Below are 21,241 nucleotides of genomic sequence, written 5' to 3' on the forward strand. Positions count from 1 at the left end.
TGAACAAACATTTGTGATGTAACAATATGAGATATTTTATTCACTATTGTCTATAAAATATGAGATATTTTAGTTGCATTTATCACAAACGAATAAACTAAGATCCCTAGTTGTCGTTGTAACTTAAGCATGTATGTGGAGACATATAAGTGGATCATGCCTTAAGTGATAACCTAAATGGTCTGTAGTATATGGATAAAGGAGGGAAACCTTATCTTAGTAACACTACAGATACAACCCGCTATGTAGATGTTATAAGTGTTGTAAAGTGCTATAGATGGTCTAATCTTGATCATTCATGTGGAGACATGCGAGCGGAGATATCCTATACAAAAGAGTTTGTATAAGACTGGACCATGAAGCGTTTAGTCTCGTTATATAACGTCGTTCATGACAGAGACTTTCACGTCACTAGGATGACCATAGGTAACATGACCTTAATCCTGAGTGAGTTGGGAACTCCTGCCTATGAGGGCGATCCTTTGATTTACATGGGTGTGAGTGACCAGATTGCCGACTCAAACCTACCACTTTGGGGATTCATCTGATTGGGGAGCTGGGAACTCAGCTACACAAGATGAAATTTACTCCTTCCCCAAAACATGAGTAAGTAGATAGATTACTCCCTTAAGGACCGATTCTGGGGCTTGAACGATGTGGCGCCAAACACTTTCTCATGGCTCGATAGGTGTTCACTCATAGTAGGTCTATGATGTATTATTCACTAGAGGAATCAGTGGTACTTAAGAAGTTAGATGTAACTACAGGGGAAAAATGGTAAATTGACCCAGTTGTACTTACGAGCAATTTGTGAAAGTTTATCGTACTGTTGACTAGTTATATCAAATGGACACAGAAATATATATGTAGTGAGAAGAGTGCAGCTGTCAGTCTTTAGTGGAGTGCCTGACAGTTAACAGATGGTGGATCTCGTGATTGAAGAGTTTAGTTAGCTATTCACATACCGTTTAAGTTTAAAGCTACAGGTTCATAAGGTCTACAAACTCTTTTCTTTCAAACTCTCTTTATGTAGCCTCCTAAGAACATCGCATGACTTCTTTCAATCTTTTGACAATGAGGACATTGCCGCATTTTAAATTTGGGGGTGAGGTATTTATTTTTCGACCTTGCTATTTTTAACTTTATGAAAAAAAAAAACAAAAAAAAACAAGAGAAAATTTTTGAGAATAACAACTCCACTGTCAACGCAATGAGGAAACTCATGTTGATAAGAGTTAAGTTGTGAAGGGCACTTACCCGTAGTTGGATGTCTGCATGACATACATGGGGGCAAGCCAAAACAAAAGTAAATCGCCAGGATCAACGCATAAATAAATGACCGTAACTCCGCTACCAAGTAGGTATGAGTTTAGTCTAAGGAAGAGCACTTTGCTCGTAGTTGGATGTCTGCATGACACACGTGGGGGCAAGCCAAAACAAAGGCTAGATACTTGGATTAGCGCAAGGACAGAAAAAAAAAAAACAATAATGTCAAAAATATGCAAGGATAAAAAATCATTTGACACCCAAGTGAAAAGGTTTTTTGAAATAAATCATGCGATGTCCTGTAATCTAGTAAAGTCTTTTGGAAGGTTAAACTTACAGTCCCTAGGTCTTAAAAATATTTTAAAGAAGAGACTTGAATAAGAATTAAGGAAACTTTGGCGTATAGGATTTGAATGAAGTATCCTTGAGAAATCTAGGAAAGGAGATTTGTAGTTGACTTTCTAAAGGAAATCTGTAGCTTATGCTCGAGGACAAGCATTGTTTAAATTTGGGGGTGTGATAACGGGCAGAAATGCACGTTATTACAATGCTAAGTTTTTAAACAATGTTGGCATGCGTTGATAAAATATGTTAGATTGCGTCTAAAAAGCATTAAGTTCATAACATTGCAGTCGCATGCATTCATCACATAGAAATAGTTAATTTTTGTATTTTTATGCAGAATACGTTGACGCAAGGCGAAAAACGCGATCACAAGAACTCAATGGTCGAGCGTAGCATTACCGTAAGGCTCTTTATACACATCTAGATGTGTATAAGAGACAGGCTTTGCGGTGATTTGTGCTCGCAAACATCTGCTAAAGAAGGATTGCCGCATAGAGCCGACGCAACTTAGTGGGCGCATCTGGGTGAAAGGCATAATTAATCATGATAGGACAGAAAGCTGATGACGGTCGAATCCGAATTAAGTTGACAAGCCACTAACGATAACAAGTACACTCAGCTTTTTGGTGACAAATATTCGGCGCATCAGTCAGAGAATTAAAGTCATTTTATCTGTGCAATCATAAGAGAGAAGCTGCCTTTCACTCTGAAGCTTTATAAATACCGAAGACATCCTTCAGAAAAGGGGTTCAGCTAGTTCAGCAGTTTAGTTCTTTTTGTTCATAGTTTAGCCTTGTCCATAGTTTTCCTTTGTATTTTTAAGGCGGAAGCGAGATAAGGAGATTGTTCTAATAGATCGTTCCGGTGAACTTGGGAGAATGCTAGAAGCTTCAAGATCAGAGAGAGGACCAACTCCTGTGGAAGCAGGAATATCTTTTGAACCGAATAGAGTTAACAGTGTAAAAGCCTTGGGAAGCAAGGGATTGCTACCAGGCTCTCTATTCTTATCTTCCATTGTTATTTTGTACTCAAACTCATTTATAGAAATGGAATTTACTTCTCTATATCTGTTCACTCTCTGTTTATTACGCATGAGTAGCTAAATCTATTAAATGGGTTGAGAAGCACTTAGCTAGCATAATTGGGGATCTTCATTCTATGTGATTATCTTGTTTTATATATGCTTCATTCATCCATTAGAGATACTCCGGAGGGTAGTCTAAGGATAGGATCTAGGCTTAGAAAAGTCAGGTTAGAATTTAGGCTCGGGAGAGTTAGGTTAGAACGCATAATCAAGAGATAGGAGCTTAGGAATAAGCATTGTTTGCTATTAACGCATCGCATGTATTCTAGAGATAGGATACGATTGTGTGCGGTCATCTTGTCTTTGTGTGCATCTTGTATCATCGCATAGAAAAATAGTAGAAACTTAGGAATAAGCTCTATGGACACTTTTGCATTCAACACATGCGTCCTAGACTTAGGAGCACCGCATTTGCATTGGAAAATGATTTGCTGTTGCATGAGTGTAGCATGATCGCATAGTCTGACGCATTCCCAGGTAACGCTAGTTAAAGACCTTTTCAACCCGTTCATCCTCATACTCAGTGCATCTATCGCATAATTAAACTTTTCTCAAATCCACCGCATTTATTTATTTCATTACCGTGACCAACAACACCAAACAACTATTTGAGTTACCGGTTACTGCAAAGTCTTCCTGAAAAATTATCATCGCATATTGTTTTCCCAAGTCCCTGAGTTCAACCCTGGACTTACCAGGAAACTCAGTGGGGTTTATACTTGGATTCCACTGAGAAAACTTATTGCTCAACGCAATTCCATCACCGCATTTCATTCCACATTTTTACCTCATAAAATAACGCATCATGGTGTCAAAGTGCTTATTCGTGGAGAAGATTGTTCATGACTACTAGATGGTTGGGTAGGCGATCTAGGCGAGAGCGAGAGATTGTTGTCCAAGTTCTTCACGAGAGCAAGAGATCTTCAGAAGAAATGTTCTTCAAAGGTATGTCTTTCGTTCCTTTTGTTTTTAATTACTAGAGCATGTTGTAATTTGTTCTAAGTTGTATAACTATTTTGCATGTTTGTGAATACGTTTAATTCTGTTACAATGGGTTTGAAAAGATCTTGCTTCCGCTCATGGGTTCTCTTGAATAACAGTTCCTTTAGGTGGAACGCTCTAAATCCCATTGAGAAAGAACACAAACAATTACAATATAAACGAAAACTAACAAATTATACATAGTCAAAATTACAGCATACTACTTATAAAGGAAGGTACAAGGGGTAGAGTATGCAATCCTTTGAAGAACTCTTCTTCAAATATCCCTCGATCATTCAAAAAATTGTTCGATCAACACAAACACGAACACAATGAACGGAACAACCAACAACATGAACAGTTGGATGCACTTCGAACCCAATCGAGTTCAACTCGATCCTCAAAATGAATTAGAACACCACTATAATGGTTACCTTGGTATTCTCGGTGTGAGAATCCAAGAGTTGTGGGCTTTGTATGATTTTGGATTGCGGAAAGCATGAGGTATACAATCGAGTAAGTGAGAGATGAAAACTGTCTATTGTATAGACGAAATACTTGATCGTTTAATAAACAGAAGGTTATCGTATAAACTTTACTATTCGATCGTTAGCAATAAGTGAACGAGTAACTATCGTATAGTCAGCTCGATCGTGTATGCTCTCTATACTATCTCTTAGTAAAACCTTTTTACTTGATAGCTTTTTGTGAGATTAATCTGAAATGAATCATCAACTTAATTTTGGAAAACCATTTTACTTTTATCTCGTAGTTACCACAAAACTTCCAAAAACCTCCCAGTCAATTTGGTTATCAGAGAAAAAGAATAATTAATTATCATATAATTAATATGTTATAAATACATATAATAACCAACTTATCATATTATATTTATTACCTATAGTTTTAACATTTCATCATATGAAACATATAAACCATAGTTCTTTTTCTATTTTATGGTAGTTAATATAAATCATAATTATATTATTTCTTCCAATTGATGTATCTAATACATCATATCAATTATATCACATATAATTAAATTCCTCTTGTTAATTTGAACATTTCAAACTAACCCAAAATCTGATTCTCAACTTGAACCTATTGAGCTACCAAGGGGACCTCATGGACTTGTAGCTTGAAGCTCCAACGGTACGTGAGTAACTGATTAAACTCTTTAATCATGAGATCCACCATCCGTTAATTGTTGGTCACTCCACTAAAGATTGACAGTTGCATTCTTCGCACTATAGATAAATTTATGTGTCTATATGACTTATCAACAGTGCGATGATTCTTCAAAAATCGCTCGTAAGTACAGTTAGGTCAATTTACCATTTTGCCCTTATAGTTACATCTAACTCCTTAAGTACCACTAAATCCTCTAATGAACAATAAGTCATAGTCCTACTATGACTAAGTCCTCTCGGGCCAGGAGAGGGTGTGACCACTATATTCAAGACCTGGAATCAGCCCTTAAGGGAGCAATTTATTTAATTACCTTTGCTTCGGGGAAGAAGTGAATTCCGTTTTGCGTAGCTGAGTTCCCAGCTCCTCAATCAGACGAATCTCCAAAACGGTAGGTTTGTTGAGTTGGCAATCTGACCACTCTTACCCATACAAATCAAAAGATTGCCTTTATAGGCAGAAGTTCCCAACTTACTCAGGATTAAGGTCATATCACTTATGGTCATTTTAGTGAAATATAAGTCTCAATTATCAATAGCGCTATATAAAGAGACTATCATCTCGTGGTCCGGTCTTATATAAACTCTTTGTGTAGGACACCTCCGCTCGCATGTTTCAACATGAATGGTCAGGATCAAACCATTTGTAACACTTTACAACACTTGTAAACATCTACAAAACAGGCTGTATCCATAGCTGTATTCGTAGTGTCAACAAGATAAGGTATCCCTCATTTATCTATTTACTACAGACTGTTTAGGTTATTACTTAAGGCATGATCCACTTATATGTCTCACATACATGCTTAAGTTATATAAAATAACCACAAATCTTAGTTTATTGGATTTGAGTAAATACATATAAAATAACATTTATTTTTATTAATAACAATATGTGAACAAATGTTTACAAACTACGAGACTACTGGGAGAATTAGGACACCAATCCCAACACAATATATATCATACTGGCGTGCACGTCATGATCATTGTGCATAAGGAGAAATAACAAATGGATCAGTTGTATCAAATGACTATTTTTCCCGGTACAATTCAATCACGAGGCGATTTATCACACTTGACGACGCTTACTATTATTACATGGTAAGAGATTTATTATCTTACATTTCTCAAATATATGATATGAATATTATCTAATATTATTTTTTTTATCACACAGAATAATTTTGTCCAAGATATACAACAACACAATTTACCAGAGTTGGGTTCAATGTGTGACCAAACCTCGGTTAACGTAGAAAGTATTATTCAACAAACAAGATGACTCAATGTTGTCGACATTGATCAAAGATGTATACGTCGTAGACGATAACAACAACAAGGCAAAGCTAATTTAGAGGCACACAAAGACAACCCCTGTGAGGTAAGCGCTAGGGAGTCGTTTTTTTAACTTCATGTAAACTTCTATTTTGAAATTAAAAAACTAATTTCTCTTTTTCCAAAGTGGACTCTACCATATACATGAGTTATATTTTTTTCATTTGTAAAGGGGCGTACTACTTAGTCAAGTCAAAATTTTATTTTTAATATGGCTACAAACTACACAATAACATATATAACTACGTTTAGTAGAAGAAATTTGATAGTTAAATTTTTTTTATATAAAAAAATCAAAATAAAAAATTGTCAAATCATGGGCCCCGTCCACAAGTTTGGCTTTGACCAAATCCACCGGTGCTGACTAGATTAAAACATAATCGTGTATCACGTATATGATTATCCTTCCCCCACAATCCTATTTTTGTCAATACTTTGCATTCTAACACTATTTTTTAAAATTCTTTACCATCTATTCCATTTTTTTCATTAGTTCAAAAAACCACGATATTCTTGAATTTTATCCTGTAATTTCATAAAATTGAAAAGGTAGAGTTGAAATCTATGAGGTTTTTTTTTCCTCGGGTAGTGATCGAAAAAATCATGAACTTCACTTCTTCTTCTTCTTTTTTTTTACTTTCACCTTTGATAGTTATTTTTATATTTCATTTTCACTCGATGGAAAAAAAAGGCTATTTTCTCTATATATAATATGCTTAACTAGTCAAAGTTTTTTTTTTTTTTTTTCGTGTTTTATAATGGATCAACTATTTTTTGGGATAAATATATATTTTTCTTTAAAGGGTTGTTTGTATAAAGTTTTGTATATACCCTGGAATTAGGAATACATGAAAATAACATGTATGGAGATAAGATGCCTAAGAATCAAGGATTATCGTGTTTGGTTGTGAGTAGAAATGTTATCATAATTGATTGTTAATTAAAATTAATTAAGTATATATTCAAACAAGCTATTATTATCGTCGTTGTTGTCGTCATTACCATCATTATTACAGTTGAATTGCAAAAAAAAAAAAAATTATGTAAATCTAACATATTTATTATCAATTAAATTTTTTATATTGCACATTTATATTATCAAAATTTTAATGAAAATAATATTGATAATTAATTTAAATATCTATTTTTCCCTTCTTTTTATGTAGTTGTGTTAATTAAAGAGTTAATTAACTAATTAATTATTGGCAATTACAAGGCTATTATATATATATAATAAGTTGATATAAATTAATTGATTTTAAATCATCAATAATATTTTTAATTAAAAAATAACTATGGTTATAAATTAAAAAGAAATACAAGTGTACAAGACTATATAATTAAAAAGATTAATTTATTTTATTATTAGTTAATTTAATTAATATTTTTAAAAGACCAATTAATAATTATAGTAAATAATTTATGATGTTAATATATGTTGTCAATAATAAAAGATTTAAGAAAATATAATTATGTGTATTCATATTAATCCATAATAATAGAATAACGTATCATATTAACGTTGTTATTACTAAAATTAATTATATATGTCAATTATGAATTTAATTTATACATATTTATAATAATTAAATAAGTTATACAATATCAACTATCAAGAAAAAAGAAAAACAAATAAAATAAAAAGATTAAAGGACATATGGTTTAAGGTTTTTTAGATGCCCAAGAATTAAGGATGACTGACAATTATAAATATGATAACAAAATTGATGAGAATTAAGAATGATTGTGTTTAGTTGTGCATAGAAATACTATCTGAATTTTATGAGAACAAATTATCTTTATATTTAATTTATAAAATTAATTGTGACAACTTTATAAAATTTTATAGATTAATTGATAAACAACAAATTCAATTCAAAATTTTAAAGAAAATAATTATTTAACTATCAAATAATAATAATAATTAAATTATTAGTTACAAGTATTTATAAAATGAGTAATTTATAATTAAAGTTATTGGAATAAAGAGCAATTATAAAGTATTAAATTAAACCAAATTTATCTTTTAATAATTAATTTATACCATAATAATTTAATTTAATAGTCATAGAATAGAAAAGCATGAAAATAAAATGTTAAGGATGGAAGGAATAAAATAATAAAATTTAAAAAATAAAAATAGAAAAAGATGAATAATAAATAAAATAAAGAAAGAAAAAATAAATATATTAAAGAAAAAGTAGAAAAGAAAAACAATGTAAAAATATTACCTAAGACAGGAAAAAAAATATTTAAAAAAAGTTGAAATAATAAATATGAAAAGAAGAGAAAATTAATGAATAAAAAAAGAGAAAAAAAACATATGAAAAAAGGAAAAAAAAACTGAGGAAAAAAAAAAGAAGAAGCAAAAGTGGGGCTTATTAAAAACCCACACGGTGAAATAAAAAATATGTAAAGAGAGTTATCTTTGAAGTTCGGAAAAAATGTTTTTCTAGGTAATACCTCAAATTCTCTAACCAAACAAGGATTTTTATATATCCATGTCCATCTCCATTCTCTATTCCCTCAAACCAAATGATATGAGAGAAAACTTACATTTTTAGGTAGTTATGCAAAACCTCCGTGAATGGAAATATGAAATATATTAGAATAAGACATTCTCATTCTCATGGTTGAAAAGTTTGTAACAAACATGGTGATAAAATATCGTTTCTTATTCCCACCTCTTATTTCCATGAATCAAATGGGCCATAAAAGTTTTGACCACAATCTTAATATTTTCTAAAGAAAAGCAAATAACAAACTGAAATAGATGCTCCAATATCATTCAGCATACGCATGTATTTAACATTTTATTTATGATAATATCACCTTGTTCTAGTAAAGATCTAAGCTTGGTAATATTACTATCCTAGTAATGTGTACATAAAATTGATAACTTAATACAATTGTTTCGATATGTTTTTTTTTTTAAAAAAAAAAATAAACCAAACTTTTGAATTTATCCAAATAATGCATGTTATCAAGAACAATCCTCACGTCAACAAGATTTATCTACTTTAAACAATGTTTAAAGATTGATTCATATTTGAATCAACCATATCTTCTATAAAATATACGAATTTTCTAACAACAATCGACTACATATTATGTCAAAAAGATGATCGACATTTATAATTTTATGTTGTGCCCTTAACTATACATCAAATGACATGTCCTAAAATTGCATTATATATATATCATCGAAAAAAGGCGAGTCAAATTTTTATATATTCTTTTGTGTGTATTGCATGTATGATGATCATGAGTCATGACACGCCATAAATTACTTGACATCCTATCATCCATCTACGAATTGTGGATCAATATTAAAAGTCTCAACTTTTAGTTTGATGGTCAAAATTTCGGAATTATGTATGAATGAATTTGACTCATCAAGATTCAATCTATTTGGGGGGTGCTCGAGCCCGGAAGCTTTAGTCGAACCCAAAGTCTTGGTAGGGCCATCTCGTACACAACAGGTCCCTGTGGAATCCAACTTCCCACTGAGTGCTCGGGGGATAGAAAGCGGGTTGTCGTCAAGCGTGACGAGAGGTATGGCATCAGTTGGTGTGAATGACTCCGGCCCTTTGGTTAGCGAATCCTACTTCCATTCTTTTTCTAAGTCACACTTGGTTACATCGACCTCGATGTTGTAACTATCTTTATTGTTGAACTCATTGCATATGTCCTCCTGGTATCCTGCACCTCGCGTTCATGATATCTACATTCAACTGTGCCCCGGAGACACGGTCGAAGCACGCCCTCATTTTGATTTCATCATTGGTAGAGATGGAGCACAGCCCTTGCTTTCTCGATATCAGTAATTAAGGATCTCTCCTCCTTCTGGTAGGTGCAAGCGCTTTCAGTCTGATAATGCATACACCCCTACGCTCTGCTCTCGCTTGCTTTCAAGACTGGAATCAATCTACCGAGGACGCTAGGGAACTGGTCAAAAAGTGCCTTTCCCCTTTGAATAATAATAAGGTCAAGTCAAGCTTTTTGAAGCAAGCTGCTAGAAGTAGCGCTCCCTCACCTGTGTCGGTTTGGGGTACGGTCAGTTCACCGGGAGGATCGCCCTCCCAATTCGCTGGAGCCAAACCCCCTTGTTGGGGAGCCCCTGTTTGATTTATTCCAGAAGATCTGACTCTGAGATTGTTCGGGAGACATGGTAAACGACACCATGACTTGTCCTATCGCTTCGGAGATTTTGATCTCATCCCCTCTTAGCTACTTATCTACCCGGATCTTACAGAAATCAGTCCCCCCTAAAATTTTTTCATTTTAAAGGAGCACTCTTGAGAAAACAAGAAATTACTAATGTTATGTCAATATGAACATGACTCAACGATAATTAACAGAAGTTTAAGTCTCTATACTTCAGTTGTTGTATTAAAAAAAGTTATTTGAACCCTTAATCAGACCATAAGCTCAACCCATTTCTTTCAATTATATAATATTGTTTGTCAATGATAAAATATAGCCAAGAGAACTTACCTGACTTTCATGTACCACTGATGATGAATTTGTAATAGGGGTGTACATTAGGGTTGGCAATGGGGCTAGGGGGATGAGGACGGAGATTCCCTGCCAGGGAAATGGGTCCTCGTCTTTATATATATATATATAATAAAAAATTAATCAGAAACGGGGATACCCTCCCCATCCTCGCCCTGTCCCTGACCGGGGATCCGGTTAGGATCCCCGGTCAAACTGGGGATTCCTCGTCCCGATCAGAGCAGGAACCCGACCCCGTGGGGATTTTTGCCAACCTTAATGTACATGGATTGGGTTGAGGGCGTTTTTTTTTACCAACAAAAAAAATTGGGTTGGTTGGGTTAACAACCCAAAGGACCCAGGTAAAGTCTCCAACCCAATCCTTAAAATTTGAGTTGGGTTGGGTTATCGTGTTATAACTTATTTTATCTTTTTAATTAAAAATAGGTAAATTTATATACAACACGTGACTAGTAACTAAAATATCATAAAATTCAAATGCTATATATCAAATATCCATAATATTTATTGTAAAATTTAAACAAAGACAAATATTATAACAATTTAAAAAAAAATTATTAAAAATTCACACATTAATCAACACAAAGTAATCAAATTTTAAACAAAGAGAAATATATATTTTTCATTCATATATATAAATTTCAGATTGGGTTGAGTCAACCCAATTTTTATTTTTAGACAACCCACGATCCAACCAACCCAAAAAAAAAAAAAAAAGTTTAGCCCGACCAATCCAACTCAACCTTTATATTTTGAATTGGGTAGTTTGAGTTGTTCAATTGTCGAATTATTTAAACATCCCTAATTGTAGTTTGAAGAGAGGGTCACTTGCAAAACAATGTGGTACTTGCTACTGACACTTCGATGATTAAATTATATCTTAGCATAAATGTCACTACAAGCCATTTAGGGAAGAAGATGAACTTACCTTACAGTGAAGTGTTCCTCTCTATACATAGTGGAGTTAAATCTAAGGTCTTCCTTATCTTTTCAGGATTAGATCATAATATCCTTTTATCATTTTGAAATTAGGACTTTCAAGGTTGGATCATAATATTTTGTACTGTGGTATTCTTGATATGATTTTGTCTATGAAAGCCATGTTAGGCTAAACTTCTCATAGTTTTAAGGGCAGATGAATTCTTAATTGTTGAACACTTTTGCTCCTTGAATGATAGTTTGCATTTCATTTTCTAGCATAATCATTCTTAATGCTTTTGAATGTTTGACCGATATTGAACGATTCCATGGTTTAAATCTTGCTTTAGCAAGTAGGATTTTAAATTAGATCATGCATGTTAGGTTATCGTTTGAATATACAAAAAGTAGTTGGATAATGAAGAGCCTTAATGCTTTGCTTAATTATCTAGTTTCAAGAAATTAGTAATTAGTAGTCAAGTGAAAGAAAAGATTGTTTTCAAAAGATTCAAGCTAGATAAAAGACTTCTAGATTTAGATGGTGTGTTAATTACTTCAAGGGACCATTTGGATTGAGGTTTCCTCAATGTCCAGGAATTAAGGATGTCTGAGAATTATATGTCTGGAAATAAAATTACTGGGAATAAAAAATGACTATGTTTGGTTGTGCATGGGAATGCTATCAGAATTTTGCGAATAAAAATTTTGTTTGTATTTAATTATGAATTTAAGCATGAAAATCTTATTATAATTGTAATAGAATAATAATTTATTGAATATAAACTGTGTTTGTGTTTAATTTATGAAATTAAGCATGAAAATCTTATTATAATTGTAATAGATTAATAATTTAAAGAATAAATAATATTCCATATTTCAATAAAAAAAAAATAATTATAAATCAATAATAATTTCAATTATAAATATTTGAAGATTATAATTATAATTATAAATATTCAATATTTTAATTATAACTAAAAATATGATATATTAATAAAGAATACTAAAAAGTATTTTGTAAATATGATATGTTTATAATGAACGGAGTAATAAAAAATAATCACAATAAATAATTAATTTTTTATAAATAACCAATGATAATTATATGTTCATAATGAATGATCAAATTAAAATTAATCTCCATAAATTACATGATTATTAAAAAAAATAAAGTAATAAATTACTATTATTGAAAATGAAGTTATATGTGAGAAATGAGAAAACCCATAGTTTTTTAAGGGAATGGAAAACACTTATATGTGGGAAATGAGATGTCTGGGAATAACTTATTCCCAAATAGGTGAAAAGTGTGAAACAAACATGGGAATTGGTATAGTATCCAATTCCCATATAGAAAGCATGCCAACCAAACGGCCTATAAGAGTCAAAGCAAATGTGTTTAATGAAATTTATTTCCTAAAACGTCTCTAGGTTGATCATTTTCATATTTGATCACTTTTATTTCTTTCTTAGATTAGCTAAATTTGTATCTATCGAAATCGGTCTCCTAAATAAAATTGGAAGAATCTTTGAATATCTAAAAAAATATCAATATGATTCCTTGAAGACGATATCCGACTAAGGTCATTTTAAACTACATTATTACTTGATGCATGCACTTGCACATTATCATCTATTATGTCGAATGATCTAATTTCTTTGCCCGCACCTCTATGAAACTCTTTGGGACTTGTTTACTGCCATTTTTGGGTATGTTTGGAATGAGAGAGATCCCCTATTTAACTATTTCTTGAATTTCTTTATCGGTCCAAAATTATTTATACATTGTTCATCTTAAATTTAATTTCAATACATATTTAGACTCTATAAACATATACTTTGTTTATTTCCAAACAAGACTCATTCGTTAACTTATGCATATAACAAAATAAGGCAAGCCAAATAGAGTTGTTTGGGAAAAGAACAGTCAACAACAAAAATAAAGACCATTTACAATAAGGGTAGGAAGAACAAAACAAAACATCTGCAGAGGAAGGTGCGATGTGAATTGTGATAGCATATTCGATCAATATTGTATTTTAAGACCGCAAGTCAAATCAACTTATCTCAAAAAGGAAAAAAAAAAAGATCAGTTAATCCGTCGTTAGAATAACAATATATAGAAAGAATACAAGTTTTTGTTTTGTTTTTTTTTTTTAAAAGGAAGAATGCAAGCTTCATTAACCCATCATCCCTCAATACAAATATATATAGTTAAGGAGCCCAATTTAATCTCAATAATTTAATTCTTACGTCTTGACAAAATCCTTCTAAATAGTTTATATTTTAATTTCAACTCATGCATACATGAACATGGAGAGGAAAAAACAAACCGACAAATAATGAATGTGTGTAATCTGACACATTGTTCGATAACAATTTCATTTTTAATTATATGTCTTTTATTTTTTTAAAAAAAATTGTGTTTGTTTTCTTTTGAATTACTTACCATGTTTTTTTGTCTCTTTAAAAAATTTGAGTTTTTAGTCTAATTAAGAAAAACAAAAATACACACATATTTTTAATCTTATTATTTTTCTATTTTTTATTTTTTCAAAATTTGGTATCAGTTTCTAGAAACATTGATAGAGATTAAATAACAAAACAAATAAACTTATGAATGAACTTAAGAAACGATTTAACTATCAAATGAGAACTAAAGTATTAAACTTAAAAAGAGATTACACGATGTTGGGTTTGAGGGTAGAATTTATTGACTTTAGTGACACAAATGTATGACGTTGTTGATGCCAAAATCGGAAAAACACATCTGACATTCACATGACAATAATAGTGAATTTGTAATCCAGGAAAGATGTGACATTTAAAATAAGAAGAATTTAGGTACTACTATGGTACTTATCACGATGTTTTTGATGCTCGAGTCAATAAGAAGCTTTTGGTTATAGCAGGAGTTTTAGAAATGAGAATAGACTTACTTCTTCTGAAGTAATGGTGTATTTATATTGAAAGTTATGGCCTAGGGCGTCTATTTCAAGAATTTCAGGCCATATATATCATGTTAATTCTGAGCAAAATGAGTCAAGGTATGCATTTGGCATGGTCCGTTCATATTAAACGGAGAGGTCAAGGCCAATAAGATCAGTTTAGACTTTTGACCCAAACTATCCTCTTCCTAAGATCAAAATGAGTCAGAACAGTTCTTCCTAGAATCAAAATGAGTCAGAGCATGTCCCATTTGACCTTGCAAGTTAGTTTGGGTCTTGACCCAATCTCCCCCTCTCATGCTTGAATGTGCCCTAGGGTTATGTTTTATGGCTTGAGTTTCACAATTTTATTGTAAAGGATAGTTTGCAAATTTTATAAAGTCAATTATGTCTTATGGTCATAATCTACTCATAACAAATGTAGAACTCATTTGATGACAAGTTTAATTTTTAAATTGTTTCAATCCTGAATTATACCTTTGTCAAGTGAACACCTTAATTCTCCAAATCTTAAAACAAAAAACAAGTTTTTGATCTTTTGATTTTGAATTTTTTTGTTCAAAGCTTGCTTGGACGGGTGTTTAAAAACATAATTGGATAACAAAACGTAGAAACTTATGAATAAAAGCATTACTTATAAACTTAATTTTCAAAACTGTCAAACATTATTATCATGTTAAAGACTAAACAACAAGTTTAATTTTTACACGTGCTAATTTAGTCACTAAACTCTTATAAATGTCTCTAAACTTTAAAGTTTGTATCTCGATTTTGTGTTTATTAGACACTTTACAAATTCAAAATTCAAGATTAACTATTTTATTAGTTAAAAAATTGTGTTTTTTTGTCTAATAAAACATAAGCATTTATGTGTTCATTAGATTCATGAATGCGAAGAGTTCAAAAGATCAAATAATAAATATTCCATTTAGTAAAAATTTCGTTTTTAATTTCATATTTTTAAAATTTATGTTTTGTTTCAAAATTTTCAAACTATGATTCTTAAAGAACCCTTGAACTTTAGCTTTTTTTTTTTTTTTTTGAATTATTATTATTATTATTTAGTTTTTTAGTTTTTTTTCTTCTTCTAAAAAAAATTGATTTCATTTCTAAAAATATACGTATTGTGAATTTGATGAGCACAATGGGAACACAGATGCCAATAAAATATAATATTGAAATAAATAAACATATTTAAATATATGGAATAAATAAATGAATATTAAAATAAGTTATAAGTATATGGAATAAATAAATGAATATTAAAATAATTAAACATAATATATATAAATATGTAAAATAAAATAAATAACAAAAGTAAATAAAATAATAAATTATGGATTTCTCTACTTTCTTCAAACATATTGGAATTTACTCAATGTGCGTGCCTTTCAAAACCCACAAAATGCCACTATTTATAGGCAATTTGGCAAGTAGGAGGTAGATTACATAGACACCAATAATGAGTATTTACAAAACACGTGGACGACACTTTGGGGGATATGACACTAAAGGAAAGGCTCTGCGGCGAAAGCAGGGATCGTTCCTAATTTTGGTTCTGGTTTTCAAAGAATTTTAATTTTCATAACAGAGACAGAAAAAATTATGCAAACAATAAATTTACAACATGCTTAGAAGGGAATTAGAAATAAAATATTAGGGATAAAAGAACGTACACTTGAAGCAAGATATATTAGGGATAAAAGAACGTACACTTGAAGCAAGATGGTTTTCATGAATTCCCTCGATCCGATTTCGAGCCCTTCATTTTGGATCTCGATCTCCAAAAATTTCCAGCAAAACAAATGGCCATCACCAAGAGGTCAACATCCATATTCTCTTGGAAATGAGAATCTAGGAGTTATGGGCTCTGTAACTTTGGAAGAGGGAAAGAGTTTCAAGAGAGGGAGAAGAATAACGATTTTTCTTCTCTATGTGATCTTCGGAGAAAAGGCCAGAGAGAAAATCTCCGCATCAAAATGCAAGAGAGAAACCAACAACTCGTAACCCCTCACACCTCACGATGGAAAAAAAAAGAGAAAATAGGGATGATAACTCCCTCAATTAATTTAATTCAAAATTAAATTAAATTAAATATATAAATATATATAAATAAAACGACTAACTTATTAAATTAAAAAAAGATTGGAACCTGGCTCTGATACCAATTGAAGGAAATCAGATTCGAGATTTCCATGAGCAGTGGAAACAAGATTAATCATGAATGAATAAAACATTTACAGTCGACTTCAAATAAGCAGTTATACAATTAATTCAGAAATTACATGATGAATAAAACAAATGCATAAAGAGAAAAACTCTACGCACATTTGAAGATGCGTTTCCACGCTCCTTTGCACACGATCGCTCGAACAACAGCAACCTCGAACGCTCATTCAACACGACTGTAACACAGCACAAACTCTTCGCACTCGTCCTCAACAATCGCCTCGGTCACGAACTCCTCTGCAACAGTACGAATGACCTCCAAAAAACCTCGATGGTGTCAAGTTGAGTCTGACACCACCAACAAGGCTACCTTGGTATTCTCGATGTAGAATCCAGAGGGTGGGCTCTGTTCGGACTTGGTATGAGGAAAACGAAGGAGGAAACACGATCGTGTAACACGACTGGACAAGTGGGAGATGGTAGAGAACCTATCGTATAGGTCGATACCCAATCGTTTAGATAAAGCTACGTGTTCATCTAACAAAAGCTATGCGATCATTTAGCTCATCGCTTAGCTCGGTTTGTCGCCTACAGACACTACACGATCGCTTACCTTGGACAAGCGATCATCTAGCAAAACTATGTGATCATTTAGTAAATACTGCACGATCGTCTAGCTCACCACTGCACGATCATTTAGCTCGCCCAATCGTTGTTAGTAAATCCGTATTTACTTGATGACTATATGAGTTTCTTTTTTGCCGAGAGAGAAATCTACAAAACTTTTTCTGAAAAACTTTTCAATCGTTTGTAAAATCTTATTAAAATTAGGAAAACTATTTCTTTTAAACTCACGGTTACCATGAATTCAATAACCACCCACTCACTTGGTTATTAAAAAAAAAATTAATTATCCAATAATTAATATTTTTATAAATATAAATGATAACCAACTTATCATACTATATTTATAACCTATAGTTTTAATATTCATCTCACGAAACATATAAACCATAGTTCTTTTTCTATTCCATGGTACTTAATGTAAATCTCATTTACATCAATCCTCCACTAGATGTATCTCATACATCAAACCGATTATATCATATATAATCAAAATACCTCTGTGTCAATTTGAACATTTCAAATGAACACCAAGAAATGATCATCAACTTAATCCATTGAGCTACTAAGGGGATCTTATGGACCTGTAGCTCAAAGCTCCAACAGTACGTGAATAACTGACTAAACTCTTTAGTCACGGGATCCACCATCCATTAACTACCAGCATTCCACTAAAGACCGACAGCTGAACTCTCCTTACAACATATATAGTATGCGTCCATCTTAAAACCAATCAACAGTGCGACAATCCTTCACAAACCGCTCGTAAGTACAACTGGGCCAATAACTATTATGCCCCTATAGTTACATCTGTCTCCTTAAGTACCACTGATCCTTCTAATGAACATAAATCATAGTCCTACTATGACTGAGTCTTCTCTTCCAAAGAGAAGCTGTGGCCACATGTTCAAGCCCCGGAATCAGTCCTTAAGGGAGTAATCTCTCTACTTATCTCTGCTTTGAGAAATGAGTGAATTCCATTTTGTGGATTGAGTTCCCAGCTCCTAGATCAGACAAGTCACCAAAAAGGTAGGCATGTTGAGTTGGCAATGTAGTCACTCTCACCCATACTAATCAAAGGACCACCCTCAAAGGCAGGAGTTCTTAACACACTCAGGATTGAGGTCGTGTCACCTATGGTCGTTTAGGTGAGATGCAAGTCTCTATTATCAACGGCGTTATATACAAAGTCTAGTAATCTCGTGGTCTAGATCTTATACAAACTCTTTGTATAGGACACCTCCGTTTGCACGTCTTCACATTAATGGTTAGGATCTACCATCTGTAGAAGTTTACAACACTTGCAAACCTCTACAAAGCGGGCCGTATCCGTAGTGTCACAAGGATTAGGTATCCCACCTTAATTCTTATACTGCAGACATATTTAGGTTATCACTTAAGGCATGATCCACTTGTATATCACATATACATGCTTAAGTTTACATAAGATAACCAAGGAGCTTTGTTTATTGGATATGAGTAAATGTCAGAATTAAATAACACTTATTTTATTCATACAATGTGTATCTTTACAAAACAACGAGACTCCGAGAGAATTAGGACACCAATCCCAACAATATATATATATGTTATATCAAATATAACATATAACTTATAATTTTTATATTGTATCAAATACAATATAACCTATAGTTTGTATTTATCTAAATTAATCATGGTTTTAGTATAGATCACAGTTATACTAAATTATATGAATCTCATCCATAAAATTAGTATTCGAATCAAATTCAAATATTTAATTCCTCTCAAATAAATTTTATATTATAATGTATCAAATGCATTATATCAATTATATCACATATAATTAATTCCTTCATATAATTTGAATAATTCAATTTAATTCTCAATAATCCCTATTGAGCTACAGAGGAGGTCTTATGGACCTATAAATTGAAGTTTCAATGGTACTTGGATAATTAATTAAACTCTTTAATTGAGTTACCCAACATCCATTAACTCACAGTCACTCCACTAAAGACCGACAACTGCATTTTTCGCACCACATATATATTTCCGTGTCCATTGGATATATAATTAGGCAACAGTGCGATGTCCCTTCACAAATTGCTCATAAGTATAACTGGGCCAAAATTACTGTTTTGCCCATGTAGTTACATCTAACTCCTTAAGTCCATTGATCTTCTTAATGAATAAAGTCATAATCCAACTATGACCAAGTCCCCCTCGGCCAATAGAGGGTGTGACCACAATGTTCAAGCCCCAGAATCAGCCATTAAGGGAGCAATTTATCTACTTATCCCAACATTAGGGAATAAGTAAATTTTGTCTTGTGTGCTGTCTTCCCAGCTCCCCAATCAAACGAATCCCTAAAATGATAGGCATATTGAGTTGGCAATCTGGCCACTCTCGCCTATACAAATCAAATGACACCTTCATAGGCGAGTATTCGCAACTCACTCAGGATTATTCAGGTCATGTCACCAATGATCATCTTGGTGAAATGTAAGTCTCTATTATTAACGACGTTATATAATGATAATCATTTCGTGGTCCGATCTTATACAAACTCTTTGTATAGGATACCCCGCTCACATGTATCCACATGAATGATCAGGATTAGATTATTTGTAGCACTTTACAACACTTATAACATCTATAAAACGGGTTGTATTGGTAGTGTTACTAGGATAAGGTTCCCAATCTTATTCATCTACTACAGATTATTTAGGTTATTATTTAAACATGATCTACCTGTATATATCTACATACATGTTTAAATTACATAAAATAATCTAGGATCTTAGTTTATTGGATTAAGTGTATGCTCATAAAATAACAATTAATTTACTAATAACAATTTGTTTATACAACGTTTAGAAACTACGAGAATATAAGAGAGATTTAGGACACCAAGCTCAACAGACACACGGTCCATGGACTCTGAGTATGAGCATCAATTTTCTATAATATTTATAATATTCCCGTTTGATGTTTATTATATATATGAAATATGTCTTGTTAAAACCTTACTAGGGAAAGACCCATTAGGAAAAAAATTATAGTGAAGGAAAACAAGGTACATATTTCATATAATCTAATACTCTTAAAAGGAATATAGTATATTTACTCCCCCTCGTGAAAACATTACTTGAGATCTTCGAGTCGCCGCATCCAATGTTGTGCACCAATTTTTCAAAGGTTGCCGTAGGTAATGACTTTGTAAATAAGTTCTTCAGGTTATCCTTTAAACAAATTTGTTGTATAGCGATGTCACCATTTTCTTCAAGATCATGAGTATAGAAAAGCTTTGGTGAAATATGCTTTGTTCTATCTCTTTTAATATATTCTTATTTGATTTGGGATATGCATGTCGTGTTGTCTTCGTATAATATTGTTGGAAGATTTTTCCCAGAAGACAAACTGCATGTTCCACAAATGTGCTGAGTTGTTGATCTTAGTCATACACATTCTTAACTAGCCTCGTGAATTGCAAGAATTTCAACATGATTTAAGGAAGTGGCTGTTATAGTATATTTCACCAATCGACATGATATAACAGTTCATCTACATGTGAATAGATAACCTGTTTGAGACTTAGCTTTGTGTTGATCAGATAAATATCCAAACCCGCATAACCAACCAAATCAAAATTTGATTTATTTGAATAAAAGAAACCTACATCAGTCATTCATCGGAGATAACAGAGTATATGCTTAATTCCATTCCAATGTCTTTTTGTTGGAGAAAATCTATATCTTGCTAATAAATTTACTGAAAATACAATATTTGATCTTGGATTATTAGTAAGATACACAAGTGCACCAATTGCACTAAGATATGGTACTTCAGGGCCAAGAAGTTCTTCATTTTTATCTCGAGGT

This window comes from Benincasa hispida, chromosome 10, assembly GCF_009727055.1.
Source record: "Benincasa hispida cultivar B227 chromosome 10, ASM972705v1, whole genome shotgun sequence".
NCBI classification, from domain to species: Eukaryota; Viridiplantae; Streptophyta; class Magnoliopsida; order Cucurbitales; family Cucurbitaceae; genus Benincasa; species Benincasa hispida.